The 19,071-nt window shown below is 38.6% G+C and overlaps 1 protein-coding gene and 1 pseudogene across 2 annotated transcripts in view; both read right to left on the bottom strand.

Moving 5' to 3' along the window:
- The window catches only part of LOC101095955 (melanoma-associated antigen B18-like), a 606,992-nt gene that overhangs the window by 287,157 nt on the left and 300,764 nt on the right, over window positions 1–19,071 (bottom strand). The gene's annotated exons all lie outside the window — the stretch shown is intronic.
- On the bottom strand, window positions 15,453–16,883 carry LOC101099183 (annotated as a pseudogene).

The following is a 19,071-nucleotide window of genomic DNA, read 5'->3' as shown; positions in this document are numbered from 1 at the left end:
TGCTTTTTACTCATAGCACAAAAATGTCACAATACAGATAAATTTTCAATGCTATGCACTGGAATTACCATGCATGAGATAATTTTCTTACCACTGAGTGACCCTGAAAGCTCTGAAGACCTTCCGACTCCACACTTCTCACAGAATATAAATGGAAGATAGATGTCAGTGAGAAAAGTCAATTATATTTTCCTGCAGGTTCACCATCATATGTTTGTTAAAAGTCCATTGCCAAGACTAGTTTGTTGCCAGTCATTTTCAAGGTGTTCTAAAGAGGGACTTTATTCAGTTTCTTTTTTTAAGTTTATTAATTTAAGTAATCTCTACACTCAATGTGGGGCTCAAACTCACGACCTAGAGATCCAGAGTCGCATGCTCCTCTGACTAAGCCAGCCAGGCACCTCTATTCATAGTTTCTATACTGCTAAAACTTAATCACTCAATCTTTTACCCAGTCCTGAGAAGGCAGAAAGTAAATAAGGCTTTACTGAACAAGAAGAAAGTTAATGAAAGGTTAGGGAGGGGAAAGAAAAAGAACAGGACCCCACAGAGAAGAAACAGAGTTGCATTTCCTACATTTAGTTCTGATATATCATGAAAACTAATGATATAACTCCCATGAGCCGCATGCAAATCAGAGCATTAATCTCTAGCAAAATGGTTTATGTTATAGGAACCCACAAGCAGATTTCCTTCAATGGCAGTAAATCAAACATGGTGGGTAGTTTCCGTTTGACTGATGAGTACACATGTCAGTGGCAGGAGGGCAGTGACATATGGAAGAGCAATAAATATTTTTTCTGACACTTCAGCAGCCCTTGTTCAATGACACTAAAGGAAGATAGAAGACTTCAGGAGAAAATGCAAGCCTGTCTCTATTAGCTGTTGTGCCACTGCCGAGGCAGCAACTCCAAGGTGATTTGGTGTTCTGTGGTGTAGCTTGCACATTTTGTCTTAAACAAATGAATAGCCTGAAAGCAAAGAATCAATAGTTCTCTCAGAACAGTGTTTGCATTTTCCTTCCAATTATGGCATTCTACCAGTAGCTAAGATATCCTTCAATGACAGCAATTTGAGCAAGCTTTACGTTCTATGACCAGTGCCCAACCAAATTTTGTCGAAGCTTTTGTTCTTTGTCCTCCTTGACAATATACTTCATGTGCTTTCTGTCTGCATAATTTCCCATTTCTAGAGGGAAGAAAATCGGTGACAAATGTGTGAGAATACATTATGTTATAACCCATGTCCAAGACATCTGGAGGTATTTATTTCCAAACACTGTGTAGTAATTTTTTAATGATCTCAGTTATTTCTCTAAACCTCCCGAATGTCATGATTTTGGCACCCACCAAGTACAGTTATCAATGGCTACTATGTTTCCCTCCAATAGGCAAAATACAATAGGTCTTAAACATGTAAACACAATGGTTTCCAACCTGACCGACGTGGCTTCAAATTCTTTTTGAATACCTACTGCCATGTACCAAAACTCGTATGGTTCAAACACATTCCTGGGCCAGGATTGGAAAGACCTGCCACTCAAGACAGATCCAGGGAGCCAGGAAAATTCAGGGATGCTGGGCAAATCATTCATGTGGATGTGGGCAGCAAGTTACTAGTAAGAGACAAGATATTCATTTTCAGATCCAAGAAAAAGAAGTGTGGGCGACATAGATGCCACATCATGGTAAAAGCAGTGTAAGGTTCTTTGGTCATGTTTCTAGTACCTGTGTTGCTTGCTGAATGAAAGCCTTTATTCCAGCCTCCTGATTGCACTAGAGAGAAAATAAACCAATCTGGCCTGGCCTCACATTCATTCACAATCTGGTTCTTTATATGTAGGAAAACAGTGGAGTACTGTCCATTAAAAAAAAACTCAGGAAAATAAAATTCAAATTTTCTTCTACCACTAATTATCTTTATGACTTTGGGGAAATCACTGAACACTTGTAATTTTTTATAACATGTCTTGGTTGTGCTAAATTAAACCTACGGTTGTTCTGGTTCTCAATTTCTGACTTTCTAATTCTACTACTTATCGAACAGATATATTTACAACCATCCATTTCTATTTAGCTGTTGTGTTATCATCACAATTCAAAATTCACAAACCATTCTTGATTATAAATTATGTTATATAGTCTCAATTTTATAAGATACTTCAAGATTCAAAGTTGACATGCATTCCAAGTATCTTTTTTCTATATACCTAATATGCAACTATTAAAGAACTAGACTAACATTAACAACTCAGGCAACAACAGATGTTGGCAAGGATGCGGAGAGAGAGGATCTCTTTTGCACTGCTGGTTGGAATGCAAACTGGTGCAGCCACTCCGGGAAACAGTATGGAGGTTCCTCAAAAAATTAAAAATAGAACTACCCTATGTCCCAGCAATTGCACTACTAGGTATTTATCCAAGGGATACAGGGATGCTGTTTCAAAGGGACACATGCACTCCAATGTTTATAGCAGCACTAGCAACAATAGCCAAAGTACGGAAAGAGCCCAAATGTCCATCGATGGATGAATGGATAAAGAAGATGTGGTATATATATGTAATATATAATGGAGTATATATAATGGAGTACATATAATGGAGTAATGCTGCAATATATATAATGTAGTATTACTCGGCAATCAAAAAGAATGAAATCTGCCCATTTGCAACAACGTGGATGGAACTAGAGGGTATTATGCTAAGCAAAATTAGTCCATCAGGGAAAGATAAATATCATATGACTTCACTCAGACAAGGCCTTTAAGACACAGAACAGATGAACACAAGGGAAGGGAAGCAGAAATAATATAAAAACAGGGAGGGGGACAAAACATAAGAGACTCTTAATATGGAAAACAGGATTACTGGAGGATTTATGGGAGGCGGGATGAGCTAAATGGGAAGGGGTATTAAGGAATCTACTCCTGAAATCATCTTTGCACTATATGCTAACTAATTTGGATATAAATTAAAATAATAAAATTTAAATTTAAAAAAATCAAAATAAAAAAATCAAGAACTAGAAATTAAAAATTAAACCTACTATGTAAAAGTTAGAAAATCTGCAATAGATAAAACTAAAGAGATGAACCTTCACCATAGTAAAAGTTAATGTGTCATTCATATGTTCATACATTCATTCAACAGACATTTACTAAATGAATACCACGAGCCAGATGTTATAACAAATGGCTAAAGACAGAGCAGTGAATAAGAATAACATGGGCCTGATCTTCATGGACCAGGCATTTTGGGGGAAATTGAAATCAGTTAGAGAACATTAATATCGTCATTTATAAATGTCTTGTGTAGCATAGTCCCTTTCTTCATAAAACTTTCAGTCTAGCTGGGAGAAAATGTTAAATAATTATATGAATACTTTCACTTGTGACAGTTGTTACAAAGAAGTACAAAGTATTGCGTGATTCTTCTCTCTTTTGTTCAGCTTCATTGTTGTCCATTATCTTTTAGCGCATTAATTCATTTCCTCTGCTTCTCCCGGCCTGCTCTTCATTGCATCAAGCCTATTTCCAGTCTCATTTATTGCATTCTTCATCTCTGATTCTTTTTTAACTCTTCTCTGTGGTAAGGGTCTCTCCAATGTCTTCCATTCTTTTCTCAAGCCCAGTGAGTATCCTTGAGATTGTTGCTTTAAAATCTCTATCAGGCAAGGGTGCTGCCTAAATTTTGATAAAGATTGCCATTACTTTTTAGATGTTTGGTAGAATTCACTAACGAAACCATGTAGTCTTGGGCTTTTCTGTGCCAGGAGATATTGATTCGTCCATTCTTATTATTAGACTAAGAAAATTTCCTATTTCTTGGATTCAAGATTCATGATTCACTCTTGGAAACTTGTGCATTTTGGGGAATTACCTTTTTTCCCTAAATTATCTGATTTGTCAGTATATATTTTTTTTATCGTCATCTGTTATCACATTATGCATTTCTGTGGTTACGTGCTGCTTTGGTTTTTTCTTCCATTTCTCACTTCGGTTTTTGAGTCGTCTTTATTTTCTTAATGTTGTTAAAGCATTGTCAATTTTGTTTATACTTTTGGAAAAACTGATCATGACTTTCAACATTATACTATTGTTTACTCTGGTTTCCATTTTATATATATCTCATTTTTCTTTGTCATTTCCTTTCTCTACTAAATTTCAGCTAAGTTTCCTCTTTTTCTAGTTCCTTGCAGTATAATGTTTATTTGAAATTTTTTTCTTAACACAAGCATTTATAGCATAAATTTCACCTAACATCTGTTTTTTATTTATTGGTTGATTTTTGAGAGAGACAGAGTAAGAGGGGGAGGGGCAGAAAGAGAGGGAGAGAAAGGATCCCAAGTAGGCTCTGCTCTGCCAGTGCACAGCCCCACACAGGGCTCAAACCCACGAATCATGAGATCATGACATGAGCTGAAATCAAGAGTTGAATGCTTAACCAAGTGAGCCACCCAGGTGCCCCATATACATAACATCTGCTTTTGCTGCATCCCATAGGTTTTGGAATATTGTGGGTTTTTTTCTTTGGTTTTGAGACGTATTTTGATTTGCCATTTGATTTCTTATTTGGCCTATTTTTTGAGCAGTAGTATGCTGTTTACTATTTACATACTAAATATTTAATATTTACATTGCAGATTTTCCAACTTTGTTTTATTATTGACCTTTAGTTTTGTATCACTGTAGTTAGAAAATATACTTGGTATGATTTCAATCTTCTTAAATATGCATTATTTGTTATGTCTCTTTTTATGATATTTAACCAGGGGATTCTTCTTGTGTGTACTTGAGGAAAATGTGTACTCTATTTTTCTTGGATAGAATGTTTTATATTTATCTTTTTCGAACTATGTACTCTGAAGTATGCTTCAAGTAAAAAAAAAATGTTCTTGGGGCGCCTGGGTGGCGCAGTCGGTTAAGCGTCCGACTTCAGCCAGGTCACGATCTCGCGGTCCGTGAGTTCGAGCCCCGCGTCAGGCTCTGGGCTGATGGCTCAGAGCCTGGAGCCTGTTTCCGATTCTGTGTCTCCCTCTCTCTCTGACCCTCCACTGTTCATGCTCTGTCTCTCTCTGTCCCAAAAATAAATAAACGTTGAAAAAATAAATAAATAAATAAATAAATAAATAAATAAATAAATAAAATGTTCTTAATGGGGAAAAAACCCACTTTGATTGAGGGTAATTGTTTAAAATAAAGAAGGGACACCTGGGTGGCTCAGTCGGTTAAGCACCCACCTCTTGATTTTGGCCCAAGTCAGGATCTCACAGTTCATGAGATGGGTGAGATGAAACCCCGTGTCAGGCTCTGTGCTGACATTGTGGAGCCTGCTTGGGATTCTCTCTCTCTCCTCTCTCTTTGCCCCTTCCCCCACTCGTGCTCTATCAAAAATAAACATTTTAAAACGTGTATTTAAAATAAAGCACATCAGAGGGGAGGTGGATGCAGAGATGGATGAAATAAGTAAAGGGAATTAAGAGTACACTTATCACGATGGGCACTGAGTAAACACGTAGAGAACTGGTGAACAGTGATTCAACTATATTGTACACCTGATACTAATTTAACAGTGTATGTTAACTATACTGGAATTAAAATTTCAGAATTTAAAAAACCTTAAAAAAAGAAGTGCAAAGAAGCAGGGAACATATAAAACAGTGGAAATAAACTCACTCTGGGGATCAAAGGATGCTTTTGCAAAAAAATGGCTTTATCCTATAAGAAAAAGAGGAAAATTTGTTTCTTAAAAGTGAGAAAAGAGTGAGGCGGGATGTTTTGGGTCAGAAGCATATGCAAAAGGCTGCATCACCAAGGGCTTAGCTGCCTATGTCACACTTCTTTGATTTTTACAGTAACACATTTTAAATATAACTCAACTTACTTAAAATACTGAGTCAAAATATTTTCCACATATATCTAGTTTATAAAGTGAAGAAAAGTAATAGGTAAAACTAATTATAAAAATGATTGAAACACTGACGTTCAAGGGCAGTTCCAAGCATTACATTTACATAGCTCACATGCTAAAGAGCCAAGAAAAATAATCTAAGGTGTGTAGCCCAGATTCTGACTTAAACACTTTATTTTTCTTCATCCAGGAGCTTAAGCCAAGTGAACACAGTAAGGAATCCAGTCTTACTTCTTATAAGTTATCTTGAATAATAATAAATTACTCATATACACAAGGGAAATAAATTAGCCTCCCCCAACGGTGCATCATGAAGACATATGCCTTTTATATAGACGAACTCTCTGCAGGATTGACCGTAAAATGTACTTAGATATTCCAAGGTTTAAGCTTTTAGACAGGACACTAGCAAAACTAGATTCAATGATGAGGACTGGCATGAAAAACAAAGCAGTGCTCCACCAGAGTAGCAGGTGCCTCTAGATCATTCTATTTTCTAGCATGTCCCGAAAACTTAACTGCTATGACATGAATTTACACCCCTTCCTTACATTAAGCGCAAGGTAGGAACACACAGCCATAAATTGATGACGGAAACAGGGCACTTTGAGTGTAAACATTTCTTTCCGAGGTTTTTAAGCTTCCCATTTCCATTCCATTAAGTCTAGCTATATTTCCACGTCTTCTCTTCCACAGTTGTTCTTCTGATTCATCCCCTCTAACACTGGTAAGTGTATGAAGTAAATAAATTTATTAGTTTATTTTCGTGTAATATAATGTCATGCTGTATAAAATATGGGCTCTAATTCCAATTCTGTGTCTAGCACTATTTTCATTCTTCCTATTTTTTTTTCCAGAACCAGTAGCAGTTAAACTCAATCTAACACATTTTAGACTCGGCCTGTACTCTTTAGGATTAAGGTTGGTTTTTTTTCTCCTCAGATTTTCATTCTCATCTCAAAGAGAAAATTAGGGATAAAAAAAAAACAGTTTTTATCCCCTATATAGCAACATGTTAAAGAAAACTGGAGTTTCCAACACCAATGCACAATAAATGTCGAATACCAAAGTGAGGCATCAGATTATAAATCAAAGATAACTGTTTTTAACTCATAGATGCACACTGGCATCACCTGAGGACCTCAAGAAACTATTGATGCCTGTATTCTACCCTGAGTAATTGTTATTTCATTCAACAGGGTGTGTGAGCCAGGGAGGGGCAGAGAAAGAGGGAGAAAGAGAATCCCAAGCAGCCTGCATGCTCCTCACGGAGCAAGATGTGGGGCTCTATCTCACAAACCACGATATCATGACCAGAGCTGAAATCAAGTGGGATGCTTAACTCACTGAGCCACCGGGCAACCCCAGAATTGGAATTCTTAAAAGGCTACCTAGGAGATTCTAATGTTCAGAACTGCTATTTTAGCTAATATGAATGATTTAGAGAACATTTAGGGGGTCACACTTTCCAGATAATTAAACACTGTACTTGTTCAATAAATATTTGTTGGATTAAATCAGTGACATGATACTTTAAGGCATTAAGTGCAGTGAAACATTAATGTAGAAATTATGTTTAACCTATTAAAACAGTATCTTTCAGCTGATACTGCTTAAGAATTTGCTAGGAATAAAGCCGGCTGTCTTTATGGAGTCTTTTTCCCATAGGGATTCCAAAACTAGAGGTAATTCCTCTTATTTCTTGAATCATATATACTGGAGGCTTATTAACGTCTAGTTTGGTTATAATTTGATCGTGTGTATGTACTTTCATTAAAGCCTAAAACACACTATTTTTGAAGTAATTATTATCTGGAACTTCCGTTTCCAAAATAGATCCTATCAAATTTGTAGGTATTGTATGGCAAAGAAGTAAGGGGTATCTTCCTGATATGGACCACAAAATAACAGCTGCATGTTGAGATTTGGGGAAAAAAATTAAGATTGTTAGAAATCCCTACTATTGACTGGTTCTAGTAAAACAAGTTAAATTAAGTCCAATTCCCTTCAAGGCTTTCTACAACTTACTGTATACCCTCTTCAAGTGTGTGTGTGTGTGTGTGTGTGTGTGTGTGTGCGCGCGCACATGCACATATGTATGCACACACATGTATGCATATCTAACTGTAACTTTATGTATTTATGTATAATTCCTTTTGGGAGTTGACCGAAGGAGAGGGAATTACTGAATATTAATACCTCCTATGTAGCAGCTTTACTTGACAGATTTTGTATAGTTGTACTTTTCCATAGCCCAGAGTAGTAGCAGTTCTTTTGATGGTCTTTCTTATAGTGTCACACATACCTCATCAATATGCTCTCAGTTCTCAAGAGAACAGAGGACTTTTGAGTTTTTTCTTTTTTTTTTTTTTTTGAAGGAATGGTCAATTTATGCCATCACTGCTTAATTCCTGCCTCTCAGTGAGGAAACAAAGTACTTTCTCAGTTAGGTGATACTTGCTATGTCTAAGCATGTTCTCCAATGACCCTGGTTGAAGACCAATAAAATACCTCAGTGCCTACTCCAGGTAAGATTTATGTATTATTACTCATGTTAAGCAACTCTTCACATTGGGTCTCCCAAAATGAAAATGTTTCTACTGAAGTAATAACCCCACACTCTAGACAAACTGAAATATAATGATGAGAAAGCACTATGTTGTAATGTGCTTGGTGCAAATATCCCCATAACGTTTGTTAATAATTATGTATTTGAAGTATCTACTGTCTGCATCCACCTCACCAGAGCTCTGTGTATTCATAAATAAGGACCAGGGCAGAGGAGATACCTAGCTAAAAAGGCATTTTTCTCTACCCAGAGTCCTCCTAGGATTCAGGAAAGGTGGCATACTCCTAGAATGGGGCAGAGCTAATAAGATAATGTGGAAAAGGCTGAAGACAGGAGAGGGAACTAGCCTCATGACTCCATACGCTTTCATACTGATTTGCCAGACAGATTTGGTCAGGCAAGGCACATGAACCCCAGAAATGAAGCTTAAATGCATCTACAGGGAGATCTTAATAGAAGTATAGTTAACCAATAGAGAATTGGTCCCCTAAAGGAGGAATCAGACATTCTGTAATATCAAATGCTAACTTCTACCACATACTAATAATTTAACGTGGCTAAACCTCTTATTATCACTGAGAAAAAAAAAGAGGAGCTGCTGAGGAGAACGGGAGGAATTTACTTGGGTTGGACTGTTATTCAAGAAAGGGCTATAGGACATTTGCTGTATTTCAGCTATAAGAAGATAAAACTAAAAAGGCAGACCCTGTGTTTAAGGGGACTTATGGGTGGTAGCGATATGGAGTCATAAATCATTATAATAGAATACGGTAATCAGTGTAATTACAATGTGTGGTAGGAGGAGAGGGGAAAGAAATCTAGAAATGCCTAAAAGAATCAAGGTACTCCTCAGAAAGAATATAACCTTGGGCTGAGACTTTAAGGATTCAAATATACATTTATTAGAGATACATAAGGAATACATTCTAGACAAAAAGAAGAGTATAAGTGACATGAGGTTGGAGTACTGTTGGAGTAAGAGAATACTGAAGAACAGTAACAGAAAATTAAGTTCATCAGGTAGGCAAGAGCCACAGAACAAAGAGGCTTGTCTGTCATGCCAAGGAGATTTCTTTCCCCTAAAGGTGATGAGAAGCCAAGGACTTATTTTGAGCAAAGACCTGATATTATGTCTGTTTTACAAAGACCATCATCAAGGGGCACCTGGGTGACTCAGTCAGTTAAGTGTCCAACTTTGGCTCAACTAATGATCTCACAACTTGTGAGTTTGAGCCCCATGTTGGGCTCTGGGCTGACAGTTCAGAGCCTGGAGCCTGCTTCCGATTTTGTGTCTCCCTCTCTCTCTGCTCTCCCCCTCTCTCTCTCAAAAATAAACATCAAAAAAAATATCTAGGGCTCCTCATCCTGTTAGCCACTAGGCTTGTATACTCATCATTTCTTGATTCTGTTGCCTTCTCTCTCCCCATGGCCACTTTCCTGTGTTCAGCCTTTGTTATTTCTCTCCAGGGCTCCCTGACCCTGCCTTCAGGGAACAGATCCAGGGAACATTTAAAAAAAAAAAAAAAAAAAAAAAAAAAAGCTGTGTGCTTGAAATGGGCTGCTTTCTTAACTAACGGAACAAGTATCTTAATTTCTTGTTCACTACTGACAAATGCCCCATAACCCTCACAGACTTCTTTCTTTCCCACACATAAAATGATAATCCAATTAAGCAAAAAACCCCAATAGCCTATTAAGAAAAGTAGGCAAAAGGTGTGAAAGGGCAGTTCACAGAAATTCAAATGGATATCAAACACGTAAAATACGCTGAACATTACTCAAAATAGAAGGAATACAAATTAAAATGCTGAGATACCACTCTTCATCTTTCAAATGAACAAAACTAAAAACTTTTGTAAGCCCTCTGTCTTGAAGTTATAGTAAAATAGGCATGCTCACACTTTCCTCATTTAGAAATACCTCACCCGACAATTCCATCCCTTGGCACTGATCCTACATATACACACATGCACATGCAAAACGAGGTACAAACCAGGTGTTCCAGGTCATCCTTCATCCAGACCCATCCTGCAGTTATGAATGGTCACACCTCTAAATTCTTCCCAATGACACATGGGCAGATGACATGGACACCATACCCAAGAACCTGTCACTCTGCTCTATTCTTTCACCTCCCCTCCTGACTGCAATGGCCATAACCAGAGTGAACTTGGAAGCCACTACTTGATTCTGTAAATGTACTTTATTAGTTGTGAAATTTTTGATTACAATCAACTAAGAGCTTGAAAGAATCCGAATGTGCAAGTCACATTAAAATGGATAGGAAGTGAGAGGTGCAAGAGGAAGAAGAACTGGGAGCAGCAGAGGGTCTACCTTCCTCATTTCACATTGTGGAAAATCAACATGTACCTCATAAAGTTGTTAAAGAGACATGTGCTTGTGCAAATTATTAAAAGTAATTTGGGTAATCAAAAAATTGGTTTAAAAATTTTTTTAATGTTAAAGAGAGAGAGAGAGAGAGAGAGAGAGAGAGAGAGAGAGAGAGTGAGAGAGCGAGAGACAGCGAGCTTGAGTGGGGGAGGGGCAGAGAGAGACACAGAATCCAAAGCAGGCTCCAGGCTCCGAGCTGTCAGCACAGAGCCTGACACGGGGCTCGAGTTCACGAACTGGGAGATCATGACCTGAGCCAAAGTCGGACGCTTAACAGACTGAGCCACCCAGGTACCCCCCCCCCAAAAATTGATTTTTAGTTAACCCAAATCTAGGGTGATACACCACATAAGGAACCTCATCCTCCTCTTCCCTAACTTGGGAGTCAATGCATATTGATCGCTTAATGATGAAAGACCACAAAATAGAGAGATTAGCTGTGGTTTGTAACATCGATGGGACTTGAAAACATTATACTATGGGAAATAAGACAGACAGGGAAAGACAAATACTGTACGATCTCACTTACGTGTGGAATCTAAAAAAGACAAATTCATAAAAACAGAAAATGGGAATTGCGAGAGTTAGGGGTAATAGATGCGGACAAATGCTGTCAAGGGTACAAATGTCCAGTTATAAGATGAGTAAGTTCTGGGGATGTAATGTACAGTAGGGTAATTACCATTAATAATATCATATAATTACAAGTTGCTAAGAGCATATATCTTAAGTGTTGTCCCCACAAAATAGAAATGGTAATTATGCGACGTGATGGAGGTGTTAGCTAACCCCTTGGTGGCAATAACTTTTCAATATACATGTGGATCAAATCAACAGGTTTTACCAACAGGTTTACCTCTTAAACTTACATGATGTTTTATGTCAATTACACCTCATTATAGCTGGAACAAAAAAAATTATCTGTGAGGTGTAAACTTATCAAATACCTTATCTTCACTTCTTTTGTCCTCTTACTGAAATCAAATAAAATTTGATGATTTTATTTGAAATCTGTATGCACACTAAAATCCTACCTTAGTATTCTTTAAATTCTAGCTATTCTTCTCTCTATACCTATTAATGAGATATTTAGAATGAAAATCAAATTATTATAGTTTGATTCTAATAAGAAAATTTTAATTCTTCTTTGTATTTTTGATGGGACTTCATTTCTTGTAGTTCCATTTTTAACATGCATAATTTATTTAAAAATTAATGTCATTAACATAAAAAGGCATATTCACCTTTTTTAATGATTTTCATGCTTGCAAATTTATGTGAATGAGATTTTAATTTCCTTTAGCTTTTCTATAAGGTTTTTTTTCAAGTTTATGTATTTATTTTGAGAGCCAGCAAGAGAAAGAGAGAGAGAAAGAGAGCGAGAGCAAGAGAGAGAGAGAGAGAGTGAGTGAGCGCACACACGCAAGCACGTGAGGGGCAGAGAGAAGCAGAGACAGAATCCCAAGCAGGTTACACACCATCAGCACAGAGCCTGATGCGAAGCTTCAACTCACAGGCCACGAGATCATGACCTGAGCCAAAATCAAAAGTCACATGCTTAACCAACTGAGCCACCCAGGTGCCCCTTCCTTACTTTCTTCTTTTTTTTTTTTCTATTTTTCTACCCATTTACTTTTTGTTGTATTTGAATTTTGAGTATAGTTGACACATGATACATTAGTTTTATGTGTACAACAAAGTGATTCCCCAAGTTTATACCTTATGCTGTGCGACCATAAGTGTTGCTACCATCTCTCCCTACACAGTATTATAATACCACTGACTGTATTCCTCATGTTGTACCTCTTAATCCTGTGATTTGTTTGTTCTGTAACTAGAAGCCTGTACCACCTATCTCCCTTCACCCATTTTGCCACACACCACTCCCTTTCCCCTTTGGCAACCATCAGTTTGTTCTCTGTATTCATGCATCTGACTCTGCTCTTCTTTATTCATTTATTTATTTTCTTAGATTTCCAATATAAACAAAATCATGTTATTTGTCTTTGACTTATTTCACTTAGTGTAACTTTAAAGATATTGTTAAAAAGGGAGATATAAAATGTTACATATAACACAAAAAGTATTTTCATTCTTGGAAGTGCTGAGGATGTTAACGGCACCTAAAAATCCTTTCTTTTTTTAATTTTTTTTTAATGTTTATTTATTTTTGAGACAGAGAGAGAGAGAGCATGAACGGGGGAGGGGCAGAGAGAGAGAGAGGGGGACACAGAATCCGAAGCAGGCTCCAGGCTGTCAGCACAGAGCCTGACATGGGGCTCAAACCCACGAACCGCGACATCATGACCTGAGCTGAAGTCGGGCGCTTAACCGACTGAGCCACCCAGGCACCCCTAAAAATCATTTCTTAATATAACCTCCATTCTATCATTTAACATTAGAATGTTCTAATATATATTAATTTCCTTGCAAAAATAATCTAGGTTACTAGTCACTGAAATCCCTAATATTTTATCTCACTAGGATACTTACCATTTATGAAGGAAGCATCTTAATATCACTTAGAACCCTGACAGGACAGAGATTTATTATAAAAAATAAGATCAGAAGAAAATGGAAAATACTGAAGTTAAGACAAGATGAAAGGAAATTTGACATCTGAAAGTGCAAGAGAAATTAAGTAAAATAGATGTTCTGTTCACAGTCATCCATACAAGTATGTGAGAAAGCCCAGAGAGCGTGCAGGTTAAAAAAAAAATCATGAAAGTAAAAGGAAATTCCACTTTTACTGAGTTCTAAGTAGTTCTTTGAGGTTCAGTTTAATGACTGAATCCAAATCTACACTGAGTGTGGCAGGAGATCTCTGGTTAGTGAATTGTGGAGGGCAGGATGGTGCACAAACTCACCACTCCACCAATCCCGTGGTCTTGCAAAGACCACCTGTCCTCAGACTATGTTCTCAGGCAATAAAATAGCCCTTCCTAGGTCAAATGAAGCTATTCAGACCTTAGCATTATGTGTTTTGAAGATGAGCAGCATCTTAAAAAGGTAAAAATCCACTATGATTGCATTACTGCCTGGGGCAAAGTGCGAATGGAACTTTCCAAGTCCCTAACTTCATGCAATGGGCCATTGTACCAAATGTTATTTCTCTTTCCCATTTGATGGTCAGCAGCCAACCTCCAAATAAAATAGCCCTTAAGAAACCCAATAAAACATTCAGCTTCCATTTCAAACGTATCAGGGAAATTTAGGTACATTTACACTACATATGAAAATCAGTACTGTTAGGAGAGAAAGAGGTACAGGTTGAATAGTGTGTTATAAGACAAATGACTGATTTTTTTTTCCACTTTTGCTCAACACTGCACTGGCAAGGCTATTAGTTCACACCAAGTCGCTTTACGGCTATTAGGAAACTTGAGAGAAAGCAACCATCACCACCTTCAGTGAAAACACTGAAACCCATGGTAGTATCAGTAAAGATTCTCATCTGGCTAACAAGGCAGCAATGAGATGACACTTTTTCAAAGTTTCCAGTTTGGGGGCGCGTGGGTGGCTCAGTGGGTTAAGCGTCCGACTTTGGCTCAGGCCATGATCTGACGGTTGGTGGGTTCAAGCTCCATGTCGGGCTCTGTGTTGACAGCTCACAGCTAGGAGTCTGCTTTGGATTCTTTGTCTCCCTCTCTCTGTCTCTCCCCTGTTTGTGCTCTCTGTCTCAAAAATAAACACCAAAAACTTTTTTAAAAAGTTTCCAGTTTGCCTCAGTGAACTACACAGGTAACCATCAAGGGCTTATGAGGCAGCACTCAAGGCCAGAGCCCCTGATCAGACAAAGTGGAAAGATTGTGGGAAGGGGTACTGGTTAAATTCTGAAATTTGTTCCAACTGTGGTCACGTGAAGAAATACCCTTGAATCATGCTGCGTCACATCTTATGGGGACTTAGGATGGCTCATTCAGACTTTGCCTATTCAGATCCAGCATGATTATTTGATGTGTTGTCTACTTCCCACTAGAAACCTACTTCCCTTTGCTCCTCAAAACACTATTCTCTCTTGATTTTTCTCCAGCAGCTCTTTTAACTCCTTTGGGATTCCTCCTCTCTCTGCTACATTATTAAATTTTTGTCTACACCAGGCCTAGATCCTCACATCTCTACTAACTCCACCGTCCCTTCTTTAGTGATCATATCCATACCCAGAGCTTTTAAATCCCCCCTAGTCTCATTTTTTATATATTTAAAAGACCTTGGCTTTCTTGCTCAACAACTGTATACTTTAATGTCATTTTTCTTTTAGTTTCAAGTTAGTCTTACTAAGAAAGGCAAGTATTCTTGGGGCACCTGGGTGGCTCAGTCAGTTAAGCAACTGACTCTTGATTTCAGCTCAGGTCATCGATCTCGCAGCTCATGAGTTCAAGCCCCACATCAGGTTCTGTGCTGACAGCAGGAAGCCTGCTTGGGACTCTCTCCCTCTCTCTCAGCTCCTCCCCTGCTTGTGCTTACATGCTCTTTCCCTCCCTCCCTCCCTCTCTCTCTCTCTCTGTCAAAATAAATAAACTTAAGAAGTGAAATTGTAAATTTTTTTGTAAATTTACTTTTTATTATTAACAGGCTTTAATTCACTTTATATTTCTTGTATAAAACTGTATGGTGGCCACACGTGGAGCCTGGGTTCCCTGCATGGAGACTTTGGTGTGGGTCTTTACAAAGATGGTCAGTGAATTCCTAATAAAAGACTTGGTGAACACATTCTCTTTCCAGAGTCAAGAGGTAAAATAACTGTTGGGGCACCTGGATGGCTCAGTTGGTTGGGCGTCTGACACTGGCTCAAGTCATGATCTCCCAGTTTGTGGATTCAAGCCCTGCATCAGGCTCTGTGCTGACAGCTCAGAGCCTGGAGCCTACTTCTGATTCTGTGTCTCCCTCTCTCTGACCCTGCCCCACTTGTGTTCTCTCTCTCTCAAAAATAAAATAAAAATATTAAAAAAAAAAAGAGGTGAGATAACTGTAGGTCTTGGAAATGGCATCAAAAGAAGCCTTGGTGAAGTCACCCAGGGTGACAGTGCAGGCCCTAGCTGACGTGTAGGAGGCGTCAATACTGGCCATCATCAGTAGCTTCTTGGGCAGTGCCTCTGGGGGCACGATGAGGCCCACGAGCAAAGAGCCACAGTGGCTTGTCACCTTGCATGGAACAGTGTGGGGCCTGCTGACCATGTTCCCCCAGCAGTCTTGTCCCACAGGGACCATGGAAAGCTTGCCCAGGATGATGGCTCCACAGATGGTAGTGGCTACCTCCTTTGGAATACTTAACACCCAAGAACGATTCATCCATTGTAATCTCTGATGTCAAGAAATGCCTTGAACCTGGTCCACTGGCCAGCATGGGTCTGCTTTTACACAGGTATAATCTTCAAAACACCATCCTTGCGGGATGCCCCCAGTTGAAAGTCAATGATGGACAGGGAGAAAAGACAGATTTCCTCAAAGAGACTTGATCTTTATGTCCTTGACCAGGCAGTCCAGCTTGGTGATGGGGATCCACTCCTTGTTCTTGGCCTTGCCTCTGCGAGCTCCATGGCCTTGGCCCCAGATGGTGCTGCTGCTGGAGCCTCCTCAGAAGCCACCCCAACACCCCATTCCAGGGCCCTTGCAACCCCCCCAGGCCTTCCTACAGCACTGGCATCATCCGCCATTTAGTGTTTTCTCAAAAAAGAAGTGAACTCTTTGTAAATTTAAATTATTTGCCTTCTCCATTATCATCTCAATCATTCACTCTGGACTGCCAGCTACAGAAACATTATTGAGACCAACAAAAGATCATGTAAGATGGTTATAGTTACTTAAGAATATAAGAATACTCGGTGCAGTAGGTCATGCAATATTTTTCCTCACATGGCTCCGTTGTTTCTGTAACTATCTCCAACATCACACTAAACTCAGTATGCTTAACACAGAACTGATGCTCCTCTTTACCCCAAAGAGGGACTCCAATTGACCTATCCTTTTTCTACTAACTGGTCCCAGGCATACAAAGTTTAAAAAGCTCATTGACAGCTTTCTCAACCTCCAACTACTCCACAAATTCAATCAATTCCTCCCTCTCAATGCATTTGAAATCCACCTCTGAATTTCCTCTTTAACTACCAGCATCCTAGACAAGGTTCATGTTACAATGGTCTGTTTGGCTTCTTTAATTCTAACACTTCAACACAAAAAAGTAAACCCTTTTACTTTCCACATAGAAGTTTATCCCTATCCCATTTTCTGGGACTAATTTTTGTCCAGGAGGAATGTTAGTAGTCAAGCCAGTAAATGAGCATCAAACTTGGTTTGACTCTTCGTTTCCTGTGAGTCCTCAATAAGTGGATTCCTTTCCTTGTTCTCTATTCATATTTGATTACATTCTGCCACTGTTCTGGAGCCTCTCTTCTAACTGCAATGACTTCACAAACATCCTAGCTTCCTAGAGTCTGCTTCTACAGAACACACCATTGGATAGGCCCCAAATGAAGACAACTGCCTGAGCTTCTGCCATCCCGGAAGTGCTCAAGTCTCTGCCGAGTACCAGTACCTCTCCGCTGTTATCTTTTATTTGGTTTGGATTCTAACATGACCTCTTCGAAAAAATATCTGAGTCTAGTCCCATATTCAGAACACTGACCTTGGTTCAGCCTACAGATGTTCCCAGGTCACCTGAGTAACACACAGCAGTTACTAAAAACGAGTAATTAAAGAAAGCTGACATGTTTAAAACAAATGGTTCCATAGCAAAGCTAACCAGATTGAAAAACAAAAAATAAAACATCAGTTTTCACTTTCCATAAATAGGCATTTCTCATGATTCGACCATTAAAATCAGTCAACCAAATGCTTTCATTTATAAATGTCATAAATGTGCAAATTTTTACTTCAAAGTAAGTGCTTTAAAACACTATTGCTAATTGAAAACTGAAAATGTCAACACTTTCCATTGTGTTTTATTATTTGAAGCCATTAGTGTTTTATGTCAGACACATAAATAAAACAATGCGGGATCTTTCCATTTCTAAGGTGATACTTGAAAATCACCCAGAATTTAATCATGCCTGCAAGAATACTTGTTGCAAAACTGACCTCCACGATCACAAAAGCTTTCTCATCTGACTCTTTGAGGTTTGTGCTGCTTGCATTTTCTTCTGAATGACAGGACGGAAAGTCTTCTCTAATAATTATCAACGTTGACAGAAGATGTAGTTAGTGCCAGGCTTTTTACAACAGCGGGAAAAGCACGTAGCTGCATTTTTTGATACACTTAGGTGGTATTCAGTAGTGGTACAGAATAGAAAGATACACAGAGGACAGCCCAGTAACGCTAGTGTTTGAAATAAAACTCTGTGCTTCGAATGATATTTTTCCTTAAGGGTCAAACATTTATTTTGATTTAAAAATTCTATTTTTCCCCAAGAGTAACTGAAGACTGTTAAAGTAATGATTCTGCATGTGTTCAAACTTCTCACAGAGCCTTAATGAATACTCCTACCTCTCAAAGCTCTTTTGCATTAGCTGAATCCTCTGGCCAATCAAGCCAACCTGTGGCTGGTCCAGCTCATTAGAGCCAGGGAAACTGATTCTGAGGGAATCATTGTACTCAGAGTGCTCTCAAGAGCTTCCTGTCCAATGTCAGGCCAAAGTCCTTGAGTGAAAGCCAAGAGTCAAAGCCAGGTAGACCAGAAAGAAGCATCACATCCAAAGAGGGAAGCAGGGTCACTGATGGCAGAGAGAGAGCCAAGAGTCAGAAGCCAGATGGATATTGGGTTTGAGTGTGATCAAGTGGGAAGCAAACAAGACAGCTTTGGCACAACAGCCTTCCAAAAAAGGCAAGATCAACATGGTGGTCCTTCCAGCTCCACCACTGATATGTGTACAAAAGGCAGTCCAGCAGTACCTTTCAATATGATATGCTCCATTTAGATCATCACTTATGGAAAACAAGTCACTAACAAAACGAACACTTCACCTTCCAATAGTTAAAGTCAGAATCTGTTTCAAGAATTAAAGATGAGTCAATCAAACACAATACAATCTATCTTATCCAAAACTCTATTGACTAACATTCTCTATTAATTGATTCATCTACACAACCATAATGCAATTATAACAGATGGTTGTAAGAAAGACCCTCAGGCTTTACAGCATTCTCAAGTACTTTCTTAGTGATGAACAAATTATATTTTGAATGGTTTGGAAGTCAACTGTAAT

The sequence above is a fragment of the Felis catus genome, chromosome X (assembly GCF_018350175.1).
Source record: "Felis catus isolate Fca126 chromosome X, F.catus_Fca126_mat1.0, whole genome shotgun sequence".
Classification (NCBI taxonomy): domain Eukaryota; kingdom Metazoa; phylum Chordata; class Mammalia; order Carnivora; family Felidae; genus Felis; species Felis catus.
Note: the sequence above shows the minus strand (reverse complement) of the source record. Positions and strands in the feature narration are given on the sequence as shown.